At 37.9% G+C, this 17,422-nt stretch overlaps 1 long non-coding RNA gene and 1 other non-coding gene across 2 annotated transcripts; one reads left to right on the top strand and one right to left on the bottom strand.

Moving 5' to 3' along the window:
• The first annotated feature begins 1,871 nt into the window (after nt 1-1,871).
• Nucleotides 1,872-12,907, top strand: LOC110743445. Its single transcript, XR_002522513.2, has 3 exons — nt 1,872-4,301; nt 9,227-10,851; nt 12,447-12,907. It is a non-coding gene; the product is annotated as an uncharacterized LOC110743445 (long non-coding RNA).
• On the bottom strand, nt 10,204-10,365 carry LOC116275184. Its single transcript, XR_004184136.1, has one exon. It is a non-coding gene; the product is annotated as a U1 spliceosomal RNA (small nuclear RNA).
• Nucleotides 12,908-17,422: the final 4,515 nt, after the last annotated feature.

The raw sequence follows: 17,422 nt of genomic DNA, 5'->3' as shown, positions 1-17,422 counted from the left end.
CTCATGGACCGGGAGAATCAATATCGTGAAATGGCCATACTGCCCAAAGGTAATTTATAGATTCAATGCCAGCCCCATCAAGCTACCAATGAGTTTCTTCACAGAATTGGAAAAACTGCTTTAAAGTTCATATGGGGCAAAAAGAGCCATCTCAAGACAATCCTAAGTCAAAAGAACAAAGCTGGAGGCATCCAGCTACCTGACTTCAAACTATACTACAAGGCTACAGTAACAAAACAGCATGGTACTGGTGCACCAAAACAGAGATATAGACCAATGGAACAGAACAGAGTCCTCAGAAATAATACCACACATCTACAGCCATCTGATCTTTGACAAACCTGAGGAAAACAAGAAATGGGGAAAGGATTCCCTATTTAATAAATAGTGCTGGGAAAATTGGCTAGCCATAGAGAGTAGAAAGCTGAAACTGGATCCTTTCCTTAAGCCTTACGAAAATTAATTCAAGATGGATTAGAGACTTAAATGTTAGACCTAATACCATAAAAATCCTAGGGGGAAAACCTAGAGTAGTACCATTCAGGACATAGGCATGGGCAAAAAGACTTCATCATCCTAAAACACCAAAAGCAACGACAGCAAAGCCAAAATTGACAATGGGATCTCATTAAGCTAAAAGCTTCTGCACAGCAAAAGAAACACCATCAATGTGAACAGGCAACCACAGAATGGGAGAAAATTTTTTGCAATCTACTCATCTGACAAAGGGCTAATATCAGAACCTACAAAAGAACTCAAACAAATTTACAAGAAAAAAACAAACAACCCATCAAAAAGTGGGCAAAGGATATGAATAGACATTTCTCAAAGAAGACATTCAGCCAACAGACACATGAAAAATGCTCATCATCACTGGCCATCAGAGAAGTACAAATCAAAACAATGAGATATAACTCACACCAAGTTAGAATGGCGATCATTAAAAGTCAGGAAACAACAGGTGCTGGAGGATGTGGAGAAATAGGAACACTTTTACACTGTTGGTGGGATTGTAAACTAGTTCAACCATTATGGAAAACAGTATGGCTGATTCCTCAAGGATCTAGAACTAGATGTACCATATGACCCAGCCATCCCATTGCACGGGTATATACCCAAGGATTATAAATTATGCTATATAAAGACACATGCATGCATTATGTTTATTGCAGCACCTATTCTAATAGCAAAGACTTGGGAATCAGCAAATGTCCATCAGTGACAGATTGGATTAAAGAAAATGTGGCACATATACACCATGGAATACTATGCAGCCATAAAAAGGATGAGGTTGTGTCCTTTGTAGGAATGGATGCAGCTGGAATCCATCATCCTTAGCAAACTATCACAGAATAGAAAACCAAACGCGTGTTCTCACTCATAGGTGGGAGCTGAATAATGATCACTTGGACTCAGGAAGGGAAACATCTGCAGGGCCTATCATGGGGAGGAGGGAGGGAGGGATTGCATTGGGGTTATACCTGATGTAAATGTGAGTTGAGGGGTGCAGCACACCAACAAGGCACAAGTATACATATGTAACAAACCTGCACGTTATGCACATGTACCCTACAACTTACAGTATAATAATAATAAATAAATTAAAAAAAAAAAGAAAACAAAAACAAACAAACAAAAAAAACAAAGGCTGTAGGGAGAGGTAAAAGCACTGGTTTCTAAAATTCTTTTTTTTAAATTTAATTTAATTTTAAATTTTAAAAAATTTTAGGCAAATCTCACCTGGATGGTTTCTAAAGTTCTGAGCTCCAAAATTTAATGATTTTAGGACAATTTTATCAAAATTTTGTTTTGTTAGCTTGCCCCTGTATTTAAAATTCCACATTTAGAGGTGATTTTGTAAAACTCATGTTGGGGAGGGACAATAAATTATGGCAGTGTTAGCATTGGAATACTTTTTTTTTCAGGAAGCTAGCTATAGAATGCAGCAACATGTAGGTGAAGCTTGGAAAAATATTGAGCTTATAAAGTACATTGGCAGGGGATAATTTCTCTATAAAAACCTGAACCTCAAGATACTGGGTGCTGAGAAACGAGTAGAAGGCTGAGAGATGGAAGTCCCCAAGACCAAACCTATATTTATGTTTTTTCAAAAAGCAGTGTTATGTTGCAAGAAAATGGAACTTCCAGAGAAAGTTGCTAAGGTTTAGATGACTCACTTCAAAGGTACAACAATCAGTTTCCCCAGGATTTATGCTACTTCTCGGAAGAGAGAGAGTTTGTAGAAAAAAAGTTGATGAAGATTTAGAGATCTGTTCTATAAACCTAAGAAAGGAAGGAAGCAAAGATACTTGTGATTTCATACTACCTTCTGTAGGTTTCACAGATTTGAAATTTGAACCTACATCAAAGGAGCTGAAAAGAAAAAAATTAGTCAAGGCAGATGAGCAGATCATACCACACCTCTGCCAGCAGCACCAGAAAACAAGGAACATTCAAAGTGACACTTGGGCCCAGGAAGGAATCACTTCAGTGGGAGTCAAAGAGGAGAGGCTGTACAGGCAAGGTACCTGGGCCTGGTGTCAGATAGATTGGAAGTGAAACCTTACTCTCCCCTCCTAACTGTGTATTTAGGCAAGGGGATTCACTTCTGTGAGTTTCAGTTTCATTCTCTGTAAAATACGGGTTGCCGTGTACTCCCTAAAGTCGGGAAGTGAAATGAAACAACTTGTAAAGAATGAGATATCACTTGTTTTCAAAGAGTTGTTACTCATATAATTAGCAGGAAGACCCTGTCCTTAGGTGGACACATCACATTTAAAAAATGAAAAAGTTCTTCCCAATAATACTGGTTAGTGTGAGACTAATTCCTCAAGATTGACTTTGCTAGCTTCAGTTCCCTCTCCTTGCCTTCTTGACACAGAAAGAAGTGAGCCATGAGCAGGATTTGCCAGTGTCTAATGTTCAGGCATGGAGAATTCCATGTAAGGGCCCAGGATCTCTAAGTTTCCAGAAAGTTCTGGGAGATATTTCACAATCTCAAGATGATCCATTGGGCACAGGATTCTCTCTCCCTTTACATGCATTAGTGAAGTCCAAATTGTGATCTAATATCCCATACATAGGAAATCCTGTCATGTGAGTTTTTAAAATGTGAAGGGGCAGAATTATGGAGAATTATATCTTAGACTATGCACACTTCAGTATGAGTGAGTTGCATGTGACAATGTGCTGAGAGTGATGACCTTCCATTTGTGTGCTAAAGTGACTTCCCGTGCATTAGCAAGGTTTTTGGAATTAGATTATTTAAGTTGCACTTTCTAAAGTTCTTTATGTCTTACACATGAATTGATTGTGCTTTCCTATACTTCTGAAGCCATTTACTCTACCCAAAAAATAATTGAAGCCAAGTGTTACTGTCTCTTATTGCAAACAGAACATATGATTTGCACAATGAGATTTTATTGCTTGGCGCACATGACTTTAGCGTGCTTTAGTGTGAAGTAAGTTTTCCAAGTCTAGAGGATTTGGCAAGTATAAGAGATTGAAGTTTTCATTTTAGGTACCCCCTCCCCCAAGTGTCTCCAAAGATGACGGAGATGATTGATACACTAACAGATGTTTTGTTAACATCACATTTCCAGAACTCTTCTTACTCAGCCTAATAGCATTGCATCTGGTTAGCTGTACTTACCCTTTTCAGCTTGTAATTTTCCTTTGGCTAAATTATTATTGACATCAACAAGAGGTGGACTTCCTCAGGGTCATGTAGAACACAGAGGCATGCCTAAAAGAACACAGGGCATAGAGATATCTTTTCTATTTATTTAAATTTCAATCTCTTTTGACATGAGGTCTCGCCTTCAATCCAAAACACTTCAGCCTTCCTGGCTAAGAGGGCTAAATGTGCCCAAGGCAAAGAAGCTGCTGTTTTCTTCTCTTACATATTTCTCACTTCTTTCCCCTCTTTGATTCTGTAGTGGGCTTAATGGTAGCCACAGAAAGCTGTGTCTGTGTTTTATGTCTTAATTCCTGGAACCTGTGAATGTGATCTTATTTGGTAAAAGGGTCTCTGCAGATGTAATTAAATTAAGGATCATGGGAGAGCGAGCTTATCCTGGGCTATTCAAACACATGTATCTTTATAGGGTACAGGTGCATAGGAGACACACAGGAGGAGGCAATGGGACTGCAGAGGTAGAGATGAGAGTGATGAGGCCACAAATCAAGGATTGTCAAGATCAACCAGAAACGTGAAGAGGCAAGGAAGATTCTGCCCTAGAGCTTTCGGAAGAAGCATGGCTTTGCTGAAAACTTGATGGTGGGCTTCTGCCTCCAGAACTGTGAGAATACATTTCTGTTGTTTTATGCTTCCCAGTTTGTGTAATGGGTTACAAAGGATAGTAGTATAGCTCCTTTTCACTTTCTTTTCTGCTCCATTTCAGTTTTTCTATCTTTTCTGCACTTTTCCATTTCTCTCTCTCTCTCTCTGTCTCTCATTGTATCACTGCCAAGACAAAGTACATAACAATAATTGATGCATGTGGGTATGATTTTTTTTTTTTTTTTTTTTTTTTTGAGACGGAGTCTCGCTCTGTCACCCAGGCTGGAGTGCAGTGGCCGGATCTCAGCTCACTGCAAGCTCCGCCTCCCGGGTTCACGCCATTCTCCTGCCTCAGCCTCCCGAGTAGCTGGGACTACAGGCGCCCGCCACCTCGCCCGGCTATTTTTGTATTTTTTAGTAGAGACGGGGTTTCACCGTGTTAACCAGGATGGTCTCGATCTCCTGACCTCGTGATCCGCCCGTCTCGGCCTCCCAAAGTGCTGGGATTACAGGCTTGAGCCACCGCGCCCGGCCGTGGGTATGATTTTTTGCAAAGTTGATTGACTGTTAAGCCAACTGCCCATGTTTTAAATATTAATGAAAATAAAATTACTTGGCAGTTTTGTTAAAAATGCAGAATCCCAATGTCCACCCTAACACATTTCTGATTTTATTGGTCTGATATGTGACCTGTGAACCAGTATTTTTTAACAAGAATCTGAGAGATTCTTTTATAGATGGCCAACAATCCATACTTAGGAAGACTAAAGTAAGGCATGGTTCCCTTTGTCTGCTATCAATAACTGATATATATCTGGGGTATAGGATTGTCAGTCTAAAATCCCATTACAATCCAGGAAGTAGTGTCTATAGAATGCCAAATCCCAGGCCTCTGTAAAAATATAAGTAACCTCAAAAGGATTTGGTTAGACTCACATTTAACAAATCACAGTGGCTAATTCAAGGAAATGAGGGTGGTTCTTTAACCTTTGAGTGGAAAGCCTGGTTGGGGGGGTGGGTAGCATAACATTTCCCAGCATGTTCCTTACTGCCACTGCCTGGGAGCGAATTCTAGACAGGCCTGGCAGGCCCATGTTCCCACACACTGGGCCAATTTTTGTTCCTGGCTCAGTGCTGTGCTTACTTAGAGGGGTAATAGCTTTGTCTGTTTTGCTCCTCAGTGGGACATATCTCCCATCTATTTTGTTTAGGAACTCTAAACACGTCCAAAGGGAAGCTCAGCTGTGGAACTCTGAATAGGATCTGGCTAGAAGCAGCCTCAACACACTTTTTTTTTTTTTTCCACTCTTCTCATAGTCCTTTTCAGACCTGGGAGGTTTTTCAGAAGACTTGCTGCTGCAGGCTGTTGCCTGAAACCACCCATCAAGGAGCATGTCCAACCTCTTACTTCTTGGCTGGCTGTAAACCTTGGTACATTCAGCACAGAAAGTGGAGGCTGAAGAGGGTCATCAATTTGTGCCTGAAGGAGGCCATTGTTTACCCCTTATGAAAGCAATGGGAAGCAGAGTCTTTTTCTCCTACTTCCCAGAAGCAGAGTAAACATACCCTTTTGAATGAGCAATGCTGGTATGTTAGGCAAGTTTCCTATAAGAACCCAACTGCATCTTGTCTTTACTCTTTCTGGATGCCTTCAGCTTATACTGCCCTTATCTCTTTCCTATCTCCTGATAGCCCTCCTTAGACATTTGACATGGTTTCCTGATGACAGCCTGTCTTGACTCATTGTTTAATTGCTGTGCAGTGCTCAAACTTCTCCTTCAGGCAAACAGCGTAAATACACAGCACATTCTTTAGAAATTGATTTAAAGTCTTGCTCTCTATAAACAAGTACCTTTTTTGTATAATGATGTATTTTTCTCTGGGTAGATACCCAGTAGTGGGATTGCTGGATCAAATGTTTTTTCTACTTTTAGTTCCTTAAGACGTCTCCACAATGTTTTCCATAGTGGTTGTAATTCACAATTGCAAAAATGTGGAACCAACCTGAATGCCCATCAATGAATGAGTGGATAAAGAAGCTATGGTATATATATATATATATACCACATATAAAATATATGATGGAATATTACTCAGCCATAAAAAGGAATGAATTGTATTCACAGCAACCTGCATGGGATTGGAGACTATTATCTTAAGTGAAGTAACTCAGGAATGAAAAACAAAACATAGTATGTTCTCACTCGTAAGTGGGAGCTAAGCTATGAGGATGCAAAGGCATAAGAATGGCACAATGGACTTTGGGGACTCAGTGGGAAAGAGTGCGAAGGGGGTGAGGGATAAAAGACTACAATTTGGGTTCAGTGTATACTTCTTGGGTGATAGGTGCACCAAGATCTCACAAATCACCACTTACTCATGGAACCAAATACCACCCATTTCCCAGAAACCTATGGAAATAAAAAATTTAAAAATAAATAAAGTCTTGGCCTCTTAAGAAGCTGAACTTTAAAGTATGGTGTTTCCTACCTATTCATTAAACAGTGTTTCTCAAACTTTATCTGAAAGATTTGTTGTAAATATCACTGAGTCACACTCCCTGAGTTTCTGATTATGATTCTGCTAGAATTTGCATTTCTAACAAGTTCCCAGCAGCTGCTGCCAACCCTGGAACCACCCTTGGAAAATCACTGCTTTAGGGAATGTATCCTTTTTACTTTGCTTTGTACTATGTGACATAAACGCTTGTATTTTATATCCCTTGAGAAATAAAGATGTCTTTGTTTGCAACTCAGTTACCCAGAGTGCAAAATGGGTGATAAGCCAAGCAAATGTGATAAGTACTTCTCTAAGTATAATGATGCTTTAAAAACAGCCAACCATGACGGAGTGCTCAGTTGCAAATGATGGTTCCTTTGCAGCTTGGTAGGCTGCCTCAGGTGTCATGCTCAGTTTTCCATCTCCTGCTTTTTGGTCTGCAACTATTTTCCTATGGGCAGCCCCTCAATCCCATGTTACATGTTCTGACCACATTCCGTTTTATTTTACTCCAGTCCTCAGGGAGCTATCTTCAGCATTCCATACCTAAGGACTCTTATGGATTTGAGAAAATTTAAAAATAGTCTCTCTTCCTCCCAGTATCTACTTTAAAACACATGAGTTTCATGTGCTTTAAAGTATAATGTATATATACTCATATAGTATCATGAGTGTCTTAATGTGTATTGTGCACTTTTAATTCCATGGCAAGACTCTTCAAGTTAACATTACCTTCTTATTCCTATCCTCATAAGTGTTTGTGAGCTAGATTGCAGAAAATTTGACATTCAAAAGCCCTTGCTCTTTGAAAGAGAAAGCGTATTGTGAGAAAATATACATTCATTTTGATGAATGAAGCAGAATCGGATGAGACCAAAAGTTTTGGTTAATCCATAATATTGTGGGAGATAAGTACAACCCTCAAAGTTTCTACTATTTCAAAGCCCTTGTTCCTTATTAGGTTTCTCAGGGCAAGTTTGATTACTGGATGAACCTGTCCCCTCAACTTCAATGTTATCTGCTTAATAGATCAGACATTATAAAGTTTGTTCTTTTTCCTGAATTTCTATTGAAACTAACGCCTTTGTCACTCATTATGCAATGTTTGGCTCTTCATTCTTTGCATGTGGAGACTGACTGGCCTACCTCTCTGCACATAGTAGTTTCCACAGGTATAAAGTTGCAAATGTTTAGTTTTTCTTTTCCCTATTATAAGATTAAAATGATAAATAATGAGACTAAAAGAAAACAGAGAACTAACAAAGAGAAAGACTAATATTGTAATTAGTAAGCGGAAAAGAAGCAAGCGACTTTAAAAAAGACATCTTGCTTGGAATAGGTTGTGAAAACAGCTGCTCCAGAAACTACCACTCATATGTCCAGAACTAATAAAACTATTCTTCAGCTGTTTTCCATTGAAAAAAATGAGAAGAGGAGATTGCAAAAGAAAAACAAAAACAAAAACAAAAAACTGTGCACAAGTAACTACTCCAGACAAAGCTGCTGGCATTCTAAGTTCTTTGAAAGAAATACACCCTAAATGTGTCATAAACAAAACCTCAGCTCCTCTTTCTTCTCTCAAATCCTTCACACCTCAAGATAAAGTAATACAAATTTCAGAGTTGTACTGCAGGTTTTATTTTTCTTTTTAATCATTTGTAATTAGGGAGATTTATTTGTTTAGTACAATGTGTCCAGCCAGTAACTTCCATGTTCCAAGCATCGAATGGCGTCTTGGGCCTGTAAAAGGGAGTAGTAATTAGAACTGGGATGAATCCCATTTGACAGAATGGTCCGATGTCAGTCCACACCCTTGTTCTTGAAATTCAGAGAAAAGTTAAATTGGTACAAAAATAAATTCTCTTGAAACATTTCCTCCCTGTACTTGACATTTTGGTGCTCTGGTTCTTTTGATGTTTAGCACCGAACACCGAGGAGTAAATAACAATGGGAACCGTTCTGAGAACACCACATAAACGTGGTAATTTATAAAGCAGATGCTGCTAAATGCCCAGCAGTCTGCCATTTTAGACTGTTGTTGGAGTGATCTTTATGCTCTTGGATTGCAACTGCAATGTTCATCACTGTTAACTGAGGGTCTGGAGTAGTAAAGGCATATCCCGTCAAATGTGAAGGCTATCTTACATTTGGCACTGGTTGCACAGTTCACTAACAGAGAGATTTAAACTGTATATGTTTGTGTGCCGCGTGTATATAGCTTAAAAATAACAATTACAAATACAATGTGCTTGAGGTCTTCAGAAAAAGAAATGTTTAAAAAGGAAAGAATGCCAGAGCTGGAAGGCTCTTAAAGTTCATGCTTTTTTTTTTTTTTTTTTTTTTTTTTTTCCAGCCAGTCATTATATTTTTTAAAAAAACTGATGTCAAGAAAAGGAAATGATTTGTTCAAGGCCTCACAGTTTTTTTCTGCCACTTTCTATTTAGAACCCCAATGAGATTTCAGCGACTTTCATTCTCTGCTATATCATTGCCAACACTTTTCAGAAATGAGACAGAAAAGAGGGCCATGAATCAGGCTGAAGAGTCCAGATGAAGAGGATTAGCTGTTGCAGAAAGAGCTGCATGTATCAGAAGGCACGCCTGTGGTAGTGGCACGAGGGTGATCCTCCACCCCTGCCCCATCCTGCTCAGCTGGAGCCACCACCAGTGATTGCCGGCAGAAACAATCTGCACTGTGTTCAGGGAAGCATTCCTCCTTCATCTCAACCTTATGCTTGTTCCCATTTACCAAGATATCTAAAGTTGTTTTTCCTTCCTAAGGGTCAGAAATGCTCACTCCCATTTAAGATGATTTTTCAAAAGTCGACAACTCCATGTCCAAGACTAGATAACAAAACTCTTTCCCAAAGGTCAAAATCCAACACAGTGAGCCTTGCTCATGGCACCGATTACTTTTTCAAAGACAGTGAACCCAGGGTGAAATGGAGGGAGGAGTCAGCAAAAAATGCTGACACCCAAAGAATAACCAGACTGTCAGAACCACAATGTGGACCTAGGGTTTCATTCAGCATTTTTCTCAATCTCTCAAACCTTTGACATTTTTTTTTTTTTTTTCTGACCAAATGTAGGAAAATAAGTCTTCCAGAACAGAGAGCAGAATATCTTTTCCGAAACATTAGATTAGGCAGGCTGACTGGGGATCAAAGCAGTTTTTAATGGGATATGGGATTAATGATAAGACTCTGTAGTAAAGAAAAAAAAAAAAAAAGGAAACAAATTAGCTGAAGTTGAATTCAAGATCAAGATAACCTAACATTATCCCAGAAAAAGTTAACTTCCTCAATCAATCTTTGTCTGAAAGGTTTTGAATAAAAATAATAGCATGCAATTAGTAAATAGATATTTTAGAAATCCCCAAAGATTTGAGGACATGAAGTTTCTTTTTTTTATATCAAAAACATTAGGGGAGAGTGCCAACTCAGGCCCCCACTACCATAAAGTATGCAGTCGAGCATCTCACATTTGGGGAAATATCAGGAATCAGCACCTCGGAGACAATGGTTAAGTCTCACTCTGAGAAAACCACCTTTGTGATCATGGGATCCCTCCTGCCAGGTAAATATTATGCATGAGGTTTCTTGAAAAAAAAGGAAATTTAAGAAATGAATGGAATCAAGTACCTTATCTCGTAAAGAACTATAATACTATTGAGTGGTAGGAGGCCAAGAACTGTGTAGAAGAAACATTCTTAAACTGGGAATATTTTAGTATGGTGGCAAAATATGAATGAAACCTAACCTTGATAAAGAAAATGAAACTACCATAAAAGAAGATATTTTATTTTTCTAGGGTTAGAGTTCACAGAATATAGCAGGCATCTGGGAATATCTTCCAGTAAGAGAGTTCATGGGAAGTATGTATGCAAAGTGATGGAAGTGCCCATTTCCTGCCACTTGCTATGGCTCAGACTCTGGGTTACAAGTTTACAAATGATATCTAATTTAATCCTTAAAACAACCCAGTGACTCAGGTGTTTTCACTTCTATTTTACAGGTAAAGAAAATAGAGGTTTAGAATGGTTAAGTAACATGTCTAAAATATTACAGCTGGTAAGTATAGGAGCTAGAATTCCAGTTCTTACCTGTCTAGCTCCAAACTTTTTTACTTTCGCTGCTGCTGGATTGCTGTGTCTGTATCCCTGGTCTTCTTTAACAATTTCTTCTTTAACCAAGTTCAATCCAAATACCTATCAGAAATATCTGTAAATCTGGAAAGTTAAACCAATTCTTTATTTTATTTTATTTTATTTTTGAGATAGATTCTCACTGTGTTGCCCATGCTGGAGTGCAGTGATGGGCAACACTGCAGCCTTCACCTCCTGAGCTCAAGTGATTCTCCTATCTCTGTTTCCTGAGTAGCTGGGACTACAGGTACACCCCACTATGCCTGGCTATTTTTTTTAAACATTTTTGTTTTTGGAGAAACAGGGTCTCACTATGTTGCTTAGGCTGGCCTTGAAATTTTGGGTCCAACTGATCCTCCAGCCTTGGCTTTCCAAAGTACTGGGATTAGAGATGTGAGACACCACCCCCAGCTAAACCAATTCTTTTAAATTTCTCTGGGCTGGGTTTGATAGTTACTAATCAAAACACTGTGACCCTGAAATAGATTGAGATTTAAAATACATTTGAATTGTACGATGTTTTGCATATATATGTAAAAATATGCATAGCTTACCATTTAAAAAATATCATCCATCTACATTTTAAAATTTTCTAGAATATTTATATGAGGTTACTATTTTTAAAACTATGTCATGCTTTTCATCTAGCTTTAGTGTTTGCTAGCATAAGTATATTCATATTAGATTAACATTCCATTGGGTTCAGACATTTGTTTCAGCTTCAGTGAGTGCCTGTTAGTCACATTAGAAATCTGTTATTGTCATTTGCTATTTAACAAGCCCATTATTTGGCAAGTGTTTTCTTAAAAGTGGCCAGTTAAAGAACTGTCTGTGATTTGGGTAGATTGTCTGAATAAATGTGGTTATGATGTTGCCCATAATCAGCTCAAAATTAAGCTTATATTTTATTTACGAGTTGGCAGTTGACACCAGTCTGATGAGAACAATGCTGCCATCGGAAAAATGCAGACCAAATATCAAAGAGAAGCAGTTTTTTGTACATTCCATTTAGATACAGCTTGAACTAAAGGGCTCTCATTTGGCTCTGGTGATGGGGGTCCATGGTTCACCTTTAAAACTGATATGGTCCTTGCCAACCTCATATTCTTTACAAAATCTTTGGTCAGTTTGCAATCCCATTGCATACTCAAACACATTGGTAAGCTGACTATCATGCAAGTACATCACAGTGTTCGAAAGATGGGTGATGATTTGGTGCAGAGCAGCAGGTAACTGTGTCCCCTGATAGGTACTGGGTAAAGGTGGGTAAAGGATTACAGAAAAGGTGCTATATGCTATGGGTTTGAAGGCTTTGGAACACGCATCAGGAGCGCAAAGCCATGCATCAGAATTTACTTTTGGGCAATTTTAATTATGGTTTTTGTTTACTTTTCCAGTAGAAATTAACTGCTATTTGTCCTTTTCACACAGAAAACATTTTCATCCTCTTTCCCCACGTATTACTGTAGAATGTATGTTGGGCATCTCTGGGCATTGACTTTTAGGCTTGTCATTCTTCAGACATCCCAGGCTGCTGGAAACTTGACTGAGGACCAGGCAGGGTGAATGATCTGTTCTGGGAGACAACATCTTCTTTTCGTATGGCCTGATTTCAGGAGAAAAAGCAGTTTCTGAAGAACTGGCCCTGGAAATCAGCATACTGCAAGTGAGAATGATATTGTTAAATCCACTGATAACAACTTAGCTCTCTTTCCATTCCTCAAGTCACTTCTTATCCCTAACGAGGCCACCATAGCAAAGAAGCTGGACTGTGGCTACTAGATTACCATGTTTAGCTTGGTTAAGCTTCAGAGTCTAATGATGACTGCATACTTCTACCCTACCGATACTGGCCAGGGAGCTCTTGTGGGCACATCCATACCCATTGTGTTAGGGTTCTCTAGAGGGACAGGGCTAATGGTATAGAGGTATATATGAAAGGGAGTTTATTAAGGTGTATTGACTCACATGATCACAAGGTGAAGTCCCACAATAGGCCATCTGCAAGCTGAGGAGCAAGAAAACCAGTCCGAGTCTCAAAACCTCAAAAGTAAGGACACTGACAGTGCACCCTTCAGTCTGTGGCCAAAGGCCTGAGAGCCTCTGGCAAACCATTAGCATAGATCCAAGAGTCCAAAAGCTGAAGAACTTGGAATCCAATGTTCAATGGCAGGAAGCATCCAGCATGGGAGAAAAATGGAGGCCAGAAGTCTTAGCCAGTCTAGTCCTTCTATGTTCTTCTGCTTTTATTCAAGCTGAGCTGGCAGTTCATTAGCTTGTAACCACCCAGATTGAGGGTGGGTCTGCCTTTCCCAGTCCACTGACTCAAATGTTAATCTCCTTTGGCAACACCCTCGCTGACACACCCAGGATCAATACTTTGCATCCTTCCATCCAATCAAGTTGACACTCAATATTAACCATCACACTCATCTTGTAGATTAGAAGGGCACACTAAGTTCTGGACTATGGTTTGAGAGAAAGATCACTGTTATCCTATTAGCTATGAACTTTATTTTGTAGGAATTAAAAGGGTAATTGTATAATTTAGGGGGACAGCAGACAGTTATTGGTAGCCTACGTAATAAGCTTACAATTTGACTTTGTGATGGAGGGAAAAACATTTTCCAGTTGGGCTTGCTTTTTCTGGCAGGACTACACTAAGAGATCTCAAAGCAGTTGAGATTTGCCTAACAACTGTGGTTCTTTGCCTTTTTTCCACTGTAATACATACACTCACATATGCAACAATTTCATAGGTGAATGTGGATTTAGACAGTTAAATTACTGTTGGAATAAAATAGATTTTTGGATAATGCATAAATTACATCTCCTAGCTTCTAATGTTTTTCTTCCAAAACTCCTTTGTCACACACCTGTGTATCTCAACTTCCCAGGTGAGAAGAGATAAATGTAAAACAGTAATGGACTTTTTCTGTGCCCACATAGTGTTTCTGTCTTAGACTGACACAAATTAAAAGACCAAGGACAGATGTCCAATGACGTAAGTGGAGGAGATAGAGTGGGGAGGACACACTAGTCAGTATGTGTTTTTTTGCTTGGGATAAAAGTTTTTGAGAAACTGAAATGTGAGTTGGAGGGTATTTTGAATGATGCCTCTTGCTAGGTGTACCCATGGAATTGTTACTGTAGATATTTACATATGAGGTGTAGCATAATAAAAAAGGTGGAAAATTCCTATTAAATGAATTTGCTTTACAATGATCATAATCTCAATGAAGAATGTCGTGATGTTACAGTGAGTTTTGTCTTTCTGGATTTGTGACAATTTGGGCTTGTCTTTAGTAAACTATTGATGGGTCAGAGTTGGTCTTGCGACTGGCATCTGGAGAACAATGTAATTTCAGACATTCACGAGAAAAGAGAAGATGTTGGAATTATATATAAATGTAGCCTGAGAGTGACACTCTTTTTCCTGGTTGGTACATGGAAGCATAGTTATTTGAAGAACAATATTTCAAATATATGGTCCTTTGAGTAGGAATGCTACTGTGTTACCCATAATTTTTGAGATTTTTTTAAAAGCTAAAATTAGCAAAGTTTTTTGGTATTTGTTTTCAGCTACTCTGAAGACAAGCTAACTTTCTCTTTCAACATATATTGCATGTTTACAAAAGCCTTACCTAGTATTGCATAAATATGATGAGAATTGGAGTTGAGAGTCATGAAACCTGAATTTTATCGTTATTTATCAATTATTTATGAAGCCCCTACTACATGTTCTGTATTGAGAAACAAGGATGGAGTAGACTAGTTTCTGTCATCAAAAGTAGTAAAACCTTGCAGATTATAATTATCTATCATTGTGAGACATCTGCCCACCTCATATAAAGCATAAATACACATAGGTATGGGTTCATAAACACAGTTTTGTTTTGTTTTAAGCTTATATAAGTAGTATGCTGAATTTATCATCTTGAAACTTCGTTTTTGTGCTTATTTTAAATTGCTGTTATTCTTTGTTGTTTAATTATTGTAAATTATCCCCTTATACAAATATATAAAATATATTTATTTCTTTTTTGATTAGTCAGAATTTTGGTTGTTCCAGTTTTTGCTGTTATCAACAAAGATGTGAATATTCTCGTCCATGTCCCTTATGCCTATGTGTGTTAAAGTTTCCAGGAAGAAACTTATGTGGTCATAGGAAAAATGCATTTTCAACTTTATCAGCTAATGCCAAATCATTTACCAAAGAGTATGTACCAATTCACGCTCATCAGCAGCATAAGAGAAGTAAAATAGCCTTATTGCCAGACTTCCAAATTTTTTGTCAGTTGAATGAACATGAACTGGTGTCATATGATTGTTTTAGTGATAATTGTCCAGAATTCTTTGAGTTGTGTTTAATATATTTATTAATACTTTTAGTTTCTTCCCCATGAATAATATTGACCTTTTGGTCATTTTATTTGCTTTGGATCACTCTTTTATTACTTATCGACTTGATCATTATTCTTTATATAGTAATCTAAATACTAATTATTTGCAATTTGTGGATAAATATCTTTTCCCGGTTTATCATTTTTCTTTCATTTTTGTTTATAGTGCCCTATCCTACTCAATTCAGTATATTTGAGCTTACCAATCATTCTCCTTTTTGTTCCTTTTTCTCATTCAAAAAATATATTACTACTCCAGTTCATAAATTATGTTCTCCTATATATGTTTCTGAAGTCTTTAGAATTTTGGTTTAAATATTTGTTAATAACTCATCTGGAATATATCTAATGTTTGTTTTTTGTGCTACTTTTTTCATATATTTTATTTCTATGCATGTTACAAACTACATAATGGATTATTATTTTTGCTTTAAGTAGGTAATTATTTTTTAAAGAAATTAATAACTAAAGCATTTCATACTTGCCATTTCCAATGCTCTTCTGTTCTTTCTGTAGACCTGTGTTTGTATCTGGTATCATAACTTAAAGCTGAAGTACTCCCTTCACCAATTTTTGTAGTGCCAATCTGCTGCCAATGAAGTCTTACCAGCTTTGTTACTCTGAAAATGTTTTTACTTCACCTTTATATTTGAAGGCTATTCTACTGAATATAGAATTTTAGGTTAGCAGTGACTTAAAAGATTTTTTAGCTCTTTAAAAATACTGTTTCATTGTCTTGTAGGATGCATTATTTCTCATATGATGTCAGCATTCATTCTTATTTGTATTTTTCCCCTTTGGTTCATTCTCTGTCTCTCTTTCTCTCTCTTCATGTATATGTTACACACACACACGGAAAAGCCAACGGTGTAGCTCTGGTAGGAGTCCGAAAATCTGACAATTGGTAGTGCTGATGGTGTAAGTCCCAGTCTAAGGGCAAGAGAAGGCTGATGTAAGCAGTTCAAGCAGTCAGGTGTAGAAAGAAAATTCTCTCTTCCTCTACCTTTGTGTCCTATCCAGGCCCTCAGTGGATTGGATGATGCCTATCCACATGGAGAGGGATATCTGCTTTACTCAGCATACTGATTCAAACATGAATCTCTTCTAGAAATACCCTCACAGACACACCTGAAATACTGTTTAACCAAATATCTGGGCATCTTGTGATCCAGTGAAGTAGACACATGAAATTAGCCATAACACATACCCATTCTCTTTTTCTTCTCTTTGGTTATATTTCAGGGCTTCCTCTTTCCCATATCCTATCTAAAACCGCCTTCCTTCCCTCCTCTCTTTCTTTCTCTCTCTCTTCTTTCTTTCTCCTTCCTTCCCTCCCTCCTTCTCTTTTTCTTTCTCTTTTAATCTTCTGTCTTTCAAAAGAATTTACCCTGTTGGTTATACTGCTTCTCTTTGAGAATTGACACTTTATTTTATTTATAATTAATTAACACATAATTATATATATTTATTGGATACAATGTGTTTCAATGCATATACACATAGTATAATGACCAAATTGGGGTAATTATCATATCCATCACTTTTAAAATTTATTATTTCTTTGTTGTGACCATATTCAAAATATCTTCTAGCTATTTGAAATATGCACTGCATAGTTATAGTAACGCTCTTGTATTTCTTAATGATATTCTTACTGGCAGCAATTAAATATCCTCAGATCTATTCAACTCTTTAAAAAACACATTTTACCCCACCACCTTTTCCCTCTGTTATCTTAGTTTTCTCTCATTTCCTAGCATGTCTTTCAAGAGAGTTGTATCTACTTGCAGTTGCTATTTCCTCAACTCTCCACCCACTCCTTAATCTGTTCCAACCTGACTGGCTAAAGTAACCAACCACCTCCATGCTACCAAATGCATTGGAGATTTAAAATTCTTTGTAAGTGTCTCAGCACAATCTGACATCATTGAATACGCCCCATTTATTTAAATGATCCCTTTATTGGTTACTGAAATAATACATCTTTCTGGTTTCCTTTCCTACCTCTTTGGCAATTACTCTCTTGTCTTCACTGGGGGCACATTCTTTTCACATTGTGTCCCGAACTGGTGGGTTCTTGGTCTCACTGACTTC

This window comes from Papio anubis, chromosome 5 (assembly GCF_008728515.1).
Source record: "Papio anubis isolate 15944 chromosome 5, Panubis1.0, whole genome shotgun sequence".
Classification (NCBI taxonomy): Eukaryota; Metazoa; Chordata; class Mammalia; order Primates; family Cercopithecidae; genus Papio; species Papio anubis.
The sequence above is the reverse complement of the archived record's forward strand: the minus strand, read 5'-3'. Positions and strand labels throughout refer to the sequence as shown.